Here is a 9,943-nt window from a genome sequence, read left to right as displayed (position 1 = left end):
GTTTCTGAAACATTCAAATATCGCACCCTTAATAAAACAAAGATGTAACTCAAAAATCGCAATTTGTGGGAATTGGCGTTTGAAGTTTAGCACTTTTTCCGCATTGTGTTTGATTAAAAATTACCAATTATTTGTAATGCTCTTAATGACTTTTACTATTGATATCAGTAGTTTAAAGTACAGAGATTAATAGAAAAATAGAAAAACAACTGTGTTAAAATCTATAATAGCTGTAAAATGGAGATGAAAAAAAAGTTCCGACTTAAATCTCTTTATGCCAAAAATTACTTAATATTTTAGGTAGTATTTCAAAAAAAATCTCTTTAGTATTAAAACATAACAAAAAGTTTTAAAAATAAATCACAATATTTCGTTTTATGATTATTTAAGTGTAATTATGACGTTGTATGTACTAATGCATCATTTTTTTATAAAATGAAAACTGAAATTTATCACCTTTTTTTTTAAATTAAACAAATTTTTATGAATCATCTGATATTTATATATTTCTTTATGGCTACAAATATTGTTTTTTAAACAAAACAAAAGCTATATACTATTATAAGAATTAGGTACAATTAGTCTCCAGTAAATATCTCCTAAACTCACAAATAATTACTAACCACAAATAATCTAATATATAAAATTCTCGTGTCGCGGTGTTTGTAGTTAAACTCCTCCGAAACGGCTAGACCGATTCACACGAAATTTTGTGTGCATATCGGGTAGGTCTGAGAATCGAACAACATCTATTTTTCATACCCCTAAGTTAAAAGGAGGGGGGATTAAGGGGGTTAATAACATATATGGCAAAACAACGTTTGCGGGGTCAGCTAGTAAATAGTATAAAAATCAGCAGTCTCTTCTTTCTTATATTGTCTATCATCTTGTTTTTTCTCATTGTTTGAATTATCATATGATACACATAGATCACACTGACCTTTTTTTGGTTGGTTAAAACCCTAAGTTAAATACCGTCGGAATCAATATTTTCTGCACATTTGAATTTACATTTTTCGGTACATGTATCTTTTATAAAACGAGCTGGATTTGTTTACGAGCTTTTGACACTGACGTATATGATTGGCCTTTGTTTCTGAGCCGTTTTGCTCTAATTTGATGCCATTTTTCAACGTTTAGTGACCTTTTGCGGCCCCCATACATTTGTACAACTGAGCTTCTTAAAGCCGCAGAGCGACCTGCCCTAAAAGACTGAGTGACGTATGTAAGCTGTTTTCGAGGGTAGTTTCGAATCGTCTCGCCATAAGACTCGACGAATTCCAATCACCAGAGCAGGTTGGGTTTCGAAATGGCTACAACACCGTAGACCACATCCATACTGTTCGGCAGATTATTCAAAAGACAGAGACATATAATCAGTCGCTGTGTATGGAATTTGTGGACTGCGAGAAAGCCTTCAACTCTGTCGAGACCTGGGCTGTCCTGGACTCTCTGCAGAGATGTCATATCGACTGGCGATATATCGTGGTACTGAGATGTATGTACGACGAAACGACGATGACCGTTCATGTCCAGGACCAGAGAACAAGACCTATTTCCCTGCGGTGTGGGGTAAGACAGCAAGATGTAATATCACCGAAACTGTTTACCACTGCGCTGGAGGATATCTTTAAGACCTTAGATTGGGGGGAACAAGGCATCAACGTCAACGGTGAATACATCTCTCACCTTCGTTTCGCCGACGATATCGTCATCTTCGCGGACACGTTAGATGAGTTAGGCCAAATGCTAGCCGGTCTAAACGAGTCCTCCCGACGTGTCGTTCTCTGTATGAACTTGGACAAAACGAAAGTTATGTCTAACAACCAAGTCATACCGAGACAGATGTCGGTCGATGTTACCCTTCTCTTAGCTGTTCAGGATTATATTTACTTAGGCCATACTATCCAACTAGACTGCAACAACTTTGAGAAGGAGGCCGATAGGAGGATTCGGTGGGGCTGGGCAGCATTTGGCAGGCTTCGTCGAGTCTTCACTTCGAAGATTCCGCAACGCTTGAAGACAAAAGTCTTCGAGCAATACGTCCTGCCTGTGTTAACATACCGAGCCGACACATGGACAGTGACGAAGGGACTGGTCCACAAATATAAAGTCCCTCAACGTTCAATAGAACTGGCCATGCTTGGGGTTTCCCTCAAAGATAGGATTAGAAACGAGACTACCGCGAGAGAACGAAAGTAACCGACATAGCCCACAGAATTAGCAAGTTGAAGTGGCAGTGGGCTGGTCATCTGTGTCGCAGGACCGGTGGCTGTTGGAGCAGACGCATCCTGAAGTAGAGATCGCGTCTTGGCAAACACAGTGTGTGACGTCCTCTGGCCCGTTGGGCCGACGACCTACGTAAGATTGCCGATGTAAGCTGGATGAGGATTGCGGAAAACCGGGATGTCTAGCGCGAACTTGGGGAGGCATATGTCCAGCAGTGCATTGCAATAGGCTGAACTGACTGACAAATAATTGGTTTATTATTGCAGTCAGAGTCAGAAGAACTTTGATTTTCAAACATAAAATTTCTTCTGTTGATAGGCTTATTAAACAACGTATTAAAATCTACAGTGGATCGTCGTCACTCAGGTCGACGTCACTTAGATCTGTGTATGCTGGAGAAATATTGTAACTGGCCACACTATTTTAATTTCGTCGCTCTCTCAGCTGAATTTGCTGCCTCTCACTATTTTGTGGTGAATTGGTGTAAGACGTCTTTTCTTTACAATCCGTTGTAACGTTTTGTGGGGCAGGGTTTTGGGTAGGCATTGAACTATTGGAGCTTGAAAAACTGGATGAAGATGAGCTAGAAGAGCTTGACGATGATGAGCTAGATGAATCGGAACTAGATGAAGATGATCTTGAAGACGAACTAGAGGACTGTAAATGGCTAGTATTATTTAGGTGTCATTTTTCTCGTCAACTCATAAGTGACAGTAAAATATTGAGTCGGTGTCATCATTTTCGTCAGCTCTTCAGTTACCTTTTTGGGCTCTGGAGATATATGTATTTTGTTGATTTTCCTCTTCAACCAGCATAACTTCTTTAGTCTAAAATAACAATAATTGATAATACTGAGTATATTTTAAGGGTGAATAATAATCATAATTATTTAACTTCAAAGTTTGTTGAATGACAATGATCTATTCAGTCGTTTTGCCGTGAAAGAGTAACAAACATCCATCCATACGTCATCCTCATAAACTTTCACATTTATTACAGTAATCAGATGAAAAAACAATTATAACTTATTACACTATTATGTTTATCTTATAACTTTTACGCTCGATACGCTGTAACTCTTCATTGTGGTGTTCAGTTTCTGATTGTGGTATTAAACTTAAAAAAATTTGTGAGCTCTAAGACGACACAATTTTCAAAACCTATACAAATAAGCACAACAGTTACAAGTTATTCTTAACTTTTACACGAAAAGGGAATTAATGTTGAAAGTTTTTACTTATCTTTCGTCATTCTAAATAATAAAAAGAAGTAAACAAAAGTAACTTTTATAAACAGCCTTATTTATTACAATAAAGTGATACTTAATCAATTACTCCAACAACTAAGGCATATATTTCAATATAAAACTGAAGTGTTAGGCGTTAACTTTGTAAAATTTGTCAATTTTTAAAACAAAAACGAAGTAAATCCAAATGTCATCACATCGTCATCGAATGCGTTTTCTGAGAGAATGAAGTATAACAAAAATTTTCTTTTTATTTTTAAATAATAAAATATTCCATATTTACCTTTTAATCCAATATCGAATTATTTGATGTTATTCAAAACGACAGAACTTCAAGCTACGCTCACTGCCGGTGCATCTCTGAATCACGCCACTTTATAAGAACTGACTTGTCAGCTCCAGTTGATAGAAAAGAGAGCAACAATCGCGTATCTCTCTGTATCTTATAGTTAAAACGCCGGAGTCGAAGTCTACCTATTCTTTACGCGACGAAGACACGTTTGGTTGTAAAATCTCCAAATCCACAAATTTTGAGTTACATCTTTGTTTTATTAAAGGTGCGATATATTGATATATAAAACACCGATATAAAAATTAAACAAAATGCAAAACTCTTATAAGTTACATTTTATCATTATTACATTTTATTAAAACAGCAACACTTTGTTACCTTAATAACTAATACGGATTTAAAATAGAATAAAAATAATAAAAACTGACAAATCTGTGAAACTGAATTTTAAATGTAGGTATGTACTCTAACAAGAAGCCGTTTTTTCTTTTATTTCTTTGGTAATTCAGAAGGTAGTTTTCAAAATCGTTTTCATTCAACTTTCAAAATCTACAAAAAACTTTTTGCTCAATGTTCTCCAGATATGTATGTCTACTAACAATCGGAACCAATTTAATTCATTTCAATTCTTATATATTTATTATGTACATTCCTAAATACTAATTTCAATTTAGTTTCTATTTAAAAATATGATCGATTACCATCGAATGTTGTCGTCGCTGGAATTGTGAGAAAGTGGACATGAATATTTTTTTAATTACCTTCTAAATGTTTTATCCAATTGACATTTTAAAGGACAGAGGCCAAACAATGAATTGAATTGAATTTCTTACTATTTTTTTTAAATTGACTAATTTATCGATTTCCTATTCATTACATCCATATACTCGTATATAAATAAGAGATTTCCACCTATATATTGACTCATCACGATATCTCTGGAACCATAAGGCGTAGAGACTTGAAATTTGGTAGGAATATTCCTTTCGCCGAGTAGAGGTCAGATAAGAACGGATTTTAAGAAATTCCACCCACAAGAGGGCGTTGCGTTACCAATAGAAAATTCCCGTTTTTAAACTATAGCTCTCATCGACTCCAAATTTGGTAGGGATCTCCTATATGTGATCTAGAAATGATCGATGAGCGGATTTTATGATAACTCATCCCCAATAAGGATTGCGAGGGTGGGCGTTAGCAATGACAATTTTATTGCAACGGGTCACAGAGGTGAGGGATCTAGACGTTCGATTCGATTTACCTTTGATCTCAACTTTCGGGGGCATATAGCCGAGGTATGCAAAAAGACATACCGAAACCTTGGTTTCATACTGAGGCAAGCGGGAAGCTTTACCAATATAGCCGCTTTGCGTGCATTATACGAGGCACTGGTGAGGAGTCACCTGGAGTGTAACTCGGTTGTAGGGTCTCCGGGTGAGGTCGAGCTTATGATGAAACGCATCCAAAATAAATTCAGTAGGTTCCTCTACCTTAAAATGTATGGAGTGTATCCAGGCTTCCCTTGCTGTATCCCAGCTTGTTCGTTATAGGCATGGTGGGATACAGCAAGCTGGAAACACGGCGGGAAGTCACTCTCGCCAAATACCTGATAAAGGTGGTGATAACGTGATCAACGTCGCGTCTCGCCAAATATCATGATAAAGGTGGTGGTGACCCTAATACGCGATAAAAAATGTATGCGCGAATAATTATTTTCATTTCACCTCGAATATTTTATAATAAGGAACTTAGTTATTATCTGGTGTCACACGACACCACACTTTTTTTATGTATACATACTCTACTCACACTAACACTCATTCGTGCACACAGACAGAACCTAACACATGCATTACATTACATTACATTACATACTTATACACACTGTGTGTACTCTATACACTCCTCTGTATGGGTAGGGTACTTCCCCATTTAGCCTGCATAAGATTTTAACAGGATATTTCCTGTCTTGTGCATTAGATTATTTCAATTAGAATGATAATTTTGAGTTTTGACACCACACTTTTTTTTATGTATACATACTCTACTCACACTAACACTCATTCGTGCACACAGACAGAACCTAACACATGCATTACATTACATTACATTACATTACATTACATACTTATACACACTGTGTGTACTCTATACACTCCTCTGTATGGGTAGGGTACTTCCCCATTTAGCCTGCATAAGATTTTAACAGGATATTTCCTGTCTTGTGCATTAGATTATTTCAATTAGAATGATAATTTTGAGTTCCGCCACATCTCAACTATTGCAAGATGCTGTGTGGTTACGGCAGCAATGAATATAGCTACCCCCTCTCTTTCCATGGGTGTCATAAGAGGTGACTTCGGGATATCACAGTTCCAATACCACCTTGGAACTTAAAAGACCGACCGATGGCGGAATAACCATCTAACTGCTGGCTTTGAAATACATCGACCAAAGACGGGCAGCAGCGTCTTCGACGCGACAAAGCCAGACCTGCGATCACCAACCTGCTTGCCCAGCATGGTGACTATAAAGACATGAGTTCACACCATTTTTGGCGCGAACTTGCGGAGGCTTATGTCCAACAGTAGAGTGCGATAGACTGAAATGATGATGATGAAAAAATAGTGAAATAAATTTTTGAGAAACCTTAAGTTCTTTGAATCAATATCATATTTTTTATATTCATTGATAAAAAATAGTGAAATAAATGTTTGAGAAACCTTAAGTTCTTTGAATCAATATCATATTTTTTATATTCATTTAAGTTTGAGATCTCTTTTCTGGTTTATGGTATTCGCAGGTATAATAAAATCCCACAAACAATTTTGGATTTGTCTCAACATCAATTTAAAGTTTTTACTAAAAAAAATAGATAAAGGGTATTATTCGGTGCAGAATTACATAGGTTGATAAGAATGTGTGGACTTTGTGACGCTGTATTTTATGCAACATGTTTCTAATTTTGTACTAAAACACAGTATATATTGTTTTTCAAAAGAGTAACTGCGGAGTTTCTAGCCGATTCTTCTCTGCAGAATCTACATTCCGAATCGGTGCTAGCTTTACTTTTACAAAAATAATATTTATTTTTAAAATTTTAATTTGTAAAATGACTATCTGAAAGTGCTCATGGCCTATTTGAATAAAGCTGTTTTTGATTTTGATTTTGATAAAATGAATATAATATGATTAGATTATAGAACTACCAAACTACTCACATGGCTTGCTCTCGAACACTCTAATTTTATTTATTTATTTATTTATGCATAAAAAACTTAAAACTAACATTACAGCGAACTCAATGCGTTAGTTAAGTTGATCACCAATTCCACCTCTATCTACAGATTTTTGTATACAAATAATATTAAATTTAACAAATAATTTAAAAAATTCAATAAATCAATTAATTTTTTTTAAGTTTAACTACTTGAATAATCACAATTAAAAAAATTCGTAATATTCCTATAATCAAACATTCAATAACAATAACACAAATTAGTACATTTATATTAATAAAATAAAAATCAATTTCAATCTGTAACATTAAATTAAACAATTAATTTAAACAATTCTATAAAATCAATTAAAAAATATACAATAATTTTACGTCTAATTAATGAAATAATCAAATTTAAAAAAAGAAACATAAAATTCATAAAAACAAACATTCAATAATAATATCTAACACAAATTAGTACATTTATATTAATAAAATTAAAATTAATTTCAATCTGTAACATTAAATTTAAACAATTCAATAAAATCAACTAAAAAATATATAATAATTTTACGTCTAATTAATGAAATAATAAAATTTAAAAAAAACATAAAATTCATAAAAACAAACATTCAATAATAATATCTAACACAAATTAGTACATTTATATTAATATAATTAAATTCAATTTCAATATGTCAGATTGAATAAATAATGTCGTACTTGATCAATTTTTAAAGAATAAAAAGATTACCGAAAAAATTAAGTACACAATTTTTAACAAACTTTAGTGAACTCGTCCAGTGTACTCGTTGAGCACTCGCAACGACCGCACGAGCGGCGCGCCTCGCTGCAGGCCGGTGCGCGCGGACGGCAGTGCCAGCAGTGGCGGCCGCCGGTGACGCTCGACACTGCCAGGTGGCGTGGAGAGCCTCAACTCCTCCAGAACTGCAGGACTATCTAACTCACCACGTATCACCGCGTATATATATATATATATATATATATAGCTCGTATATTAAGACAAAGTAATATTATAAGATATTGTTTTACTTGGAACGTGATCTATAAAACCTACAGAAACCCCATTGGAAGGAACGCAGTCAGGAGTCGGACAGCCCTATATATTGTTAGTATACTGAAATAAATAAATGGGAGTTTGGTATATGGTAAGAGTTTTGAGGTAAATTAAAGATGCTATTTTTAAACTAAGCACTATTGAAATTATTTTTGCGGCTCATCGATAATTAATAACCATAAACACAAAGATTAAATATTATTATTAAAGTTATTTATCAATTGATGAAAAATAAAAATCACAATAGCACATAGTTACAAAGTTTATGTAAAAATATATTAAAAGACAACACTTAAAAAATACCAATTTCTTTATATACAATAAAAAAAAAAACAAGCCTTGTGACCTTGATTGCTGTAAAGTACGTCTGAAAGAAAAAAAAAAAAAAAAACGTAAATAAGTGAAGTGTAAGCAAACAACAATCTACAAATTTTTTTTTTAAGTCTATATTCGCGAATCCAGGAACTTAAATTGAACTAGTGTCAATCTATGAAGGTGCCGGAGTGCAAATAAATGAAAAATCGCGAAGCTATCCCTTTTTTGGAAAAGCATAACCTCACATCTTAACAAGTGCAATTTTATAGTAAAATAAACTGTGAAACAGCGCCATCTATTACAAAAGAAGCACACAACTTTCGAATTACGCACAATAAGAAACAATAGTATCCAATTCTACTAGAGGGCGTAACGAGTACCAAAACAAAGCAGACACTATGGAGGAAATTATGATAGTCTTACAAAATATTCAAAAAGAATTGAAAGTTCAAAAATTATAAATTCAGAAAAGTGGCGAAAAGGTGACAGAACAAGTAACACTCAACATAACTAACAAATTAGAAGAGAAATTTACCATATTAGAAGAAAAACATCAAACCTTGAAAGAAAATGTCGAACAACAAGAAAAAAGAATCCAATTTATGGAAAAACAAGCAAGACAAAGAAACATAATTTTCTTCGGTATTGAAGAGAACGAGACATCCTACCATAATTTGGAGAACAATATATTGCAATTCATAAGGGAAAAATTGTCCTTAAAATTGGATTGTAGAGATATTCAGGAAATAAAGAGAGTGGGGAAAAAAGGTGAGAAACCACGACCAGTAATTGTAACTTTTTCTACCCTTGGTTCAAAGATCAGCATTCTCAAGCAAAAAAGATTATTAAAAGACACCCAATATTATTTTAACGAAGATTACCCTAAGTACATATTAGAAAAAAGGAAAGAACTACAGGAAGAAGCAAATAGAGAGCGCGAGAAAGGAAATAAAGTCATGATAAAATACGATAAACTTGTTATATTCAAATCAAACAACAAAAGAACACTGATTACTTCACCAGAGTCAGATTTCAATTCTCAAACACTAGTAATTAATAGTACAACCAGACCTAACAAGAAAAACAAAATAAAACAGTCAAACCTATCTATACCCAGATCAAACAGTGTCTCAGAAGGAGTTCTAAAACCAAGCATTCTAAGCTACTTAATAAACAAATAACATCAACAAAGCGTACAAACAAACCAACGACAATACAACTATTAGCTTAGATTCATAGCAACCAACACCCCCCCCCCTCCCTCAAAGATCCAACATTCAATCAATTTCAACTAAGCAACGTAAACCATCTTCCAATCCGGCTGGTCACCGTGGAAGATTAAGACCAAAACCCTCTAAAGAAGCCATCTCAAACCTCTTCTGTAATAAGAAAAGAGACACAAACCCAAGAAATACTTAACGAAAAAGAAGAAAGATTAGCTGGTCATATAGTAACTTACAACGTCGGAACTTTATCAACTTATGAACGCTTAATTGGACTTAGCTCTTTAGAGGAGGCCGTCACCCTCACATGAGGAGGGGTTCATGCAAGACAAACTTCTATATT

General features: G+C 34.3%; 1 pseudogene; it reads left to right on the top strand.

Moving 5' to 3' along the window:
• Positions 1-8,775: 8,775 nt before the first annotated feature.
• Positions 8,776-9,558, top strand: LOC123661880 (annotated as a pseudogene).
• The last annotated feature ends 385 nt before the right edge of the window (positions 9,559-9,943 follow it).

The sequence above is a fragment of the Melitaea cinxia genome, chromosome 17, assembly GCF_905220565.1.
Source record: "Melitaea cinxia chromosome 17, ilMelCinx1.1, whole genome shotgun sequence".
Lineage (NCBI taxonomy): Eukaryota > Metazoa > Arthropoda > Insecta > Lepidoptera > Nymphalidae > Melitaea > Melitaea cinxia.
The sequence above is the reverse complement of the archived record's forward strand: the minus strand, read 5'-3'. Positions and strand labels throughout refer to the sequence as shown.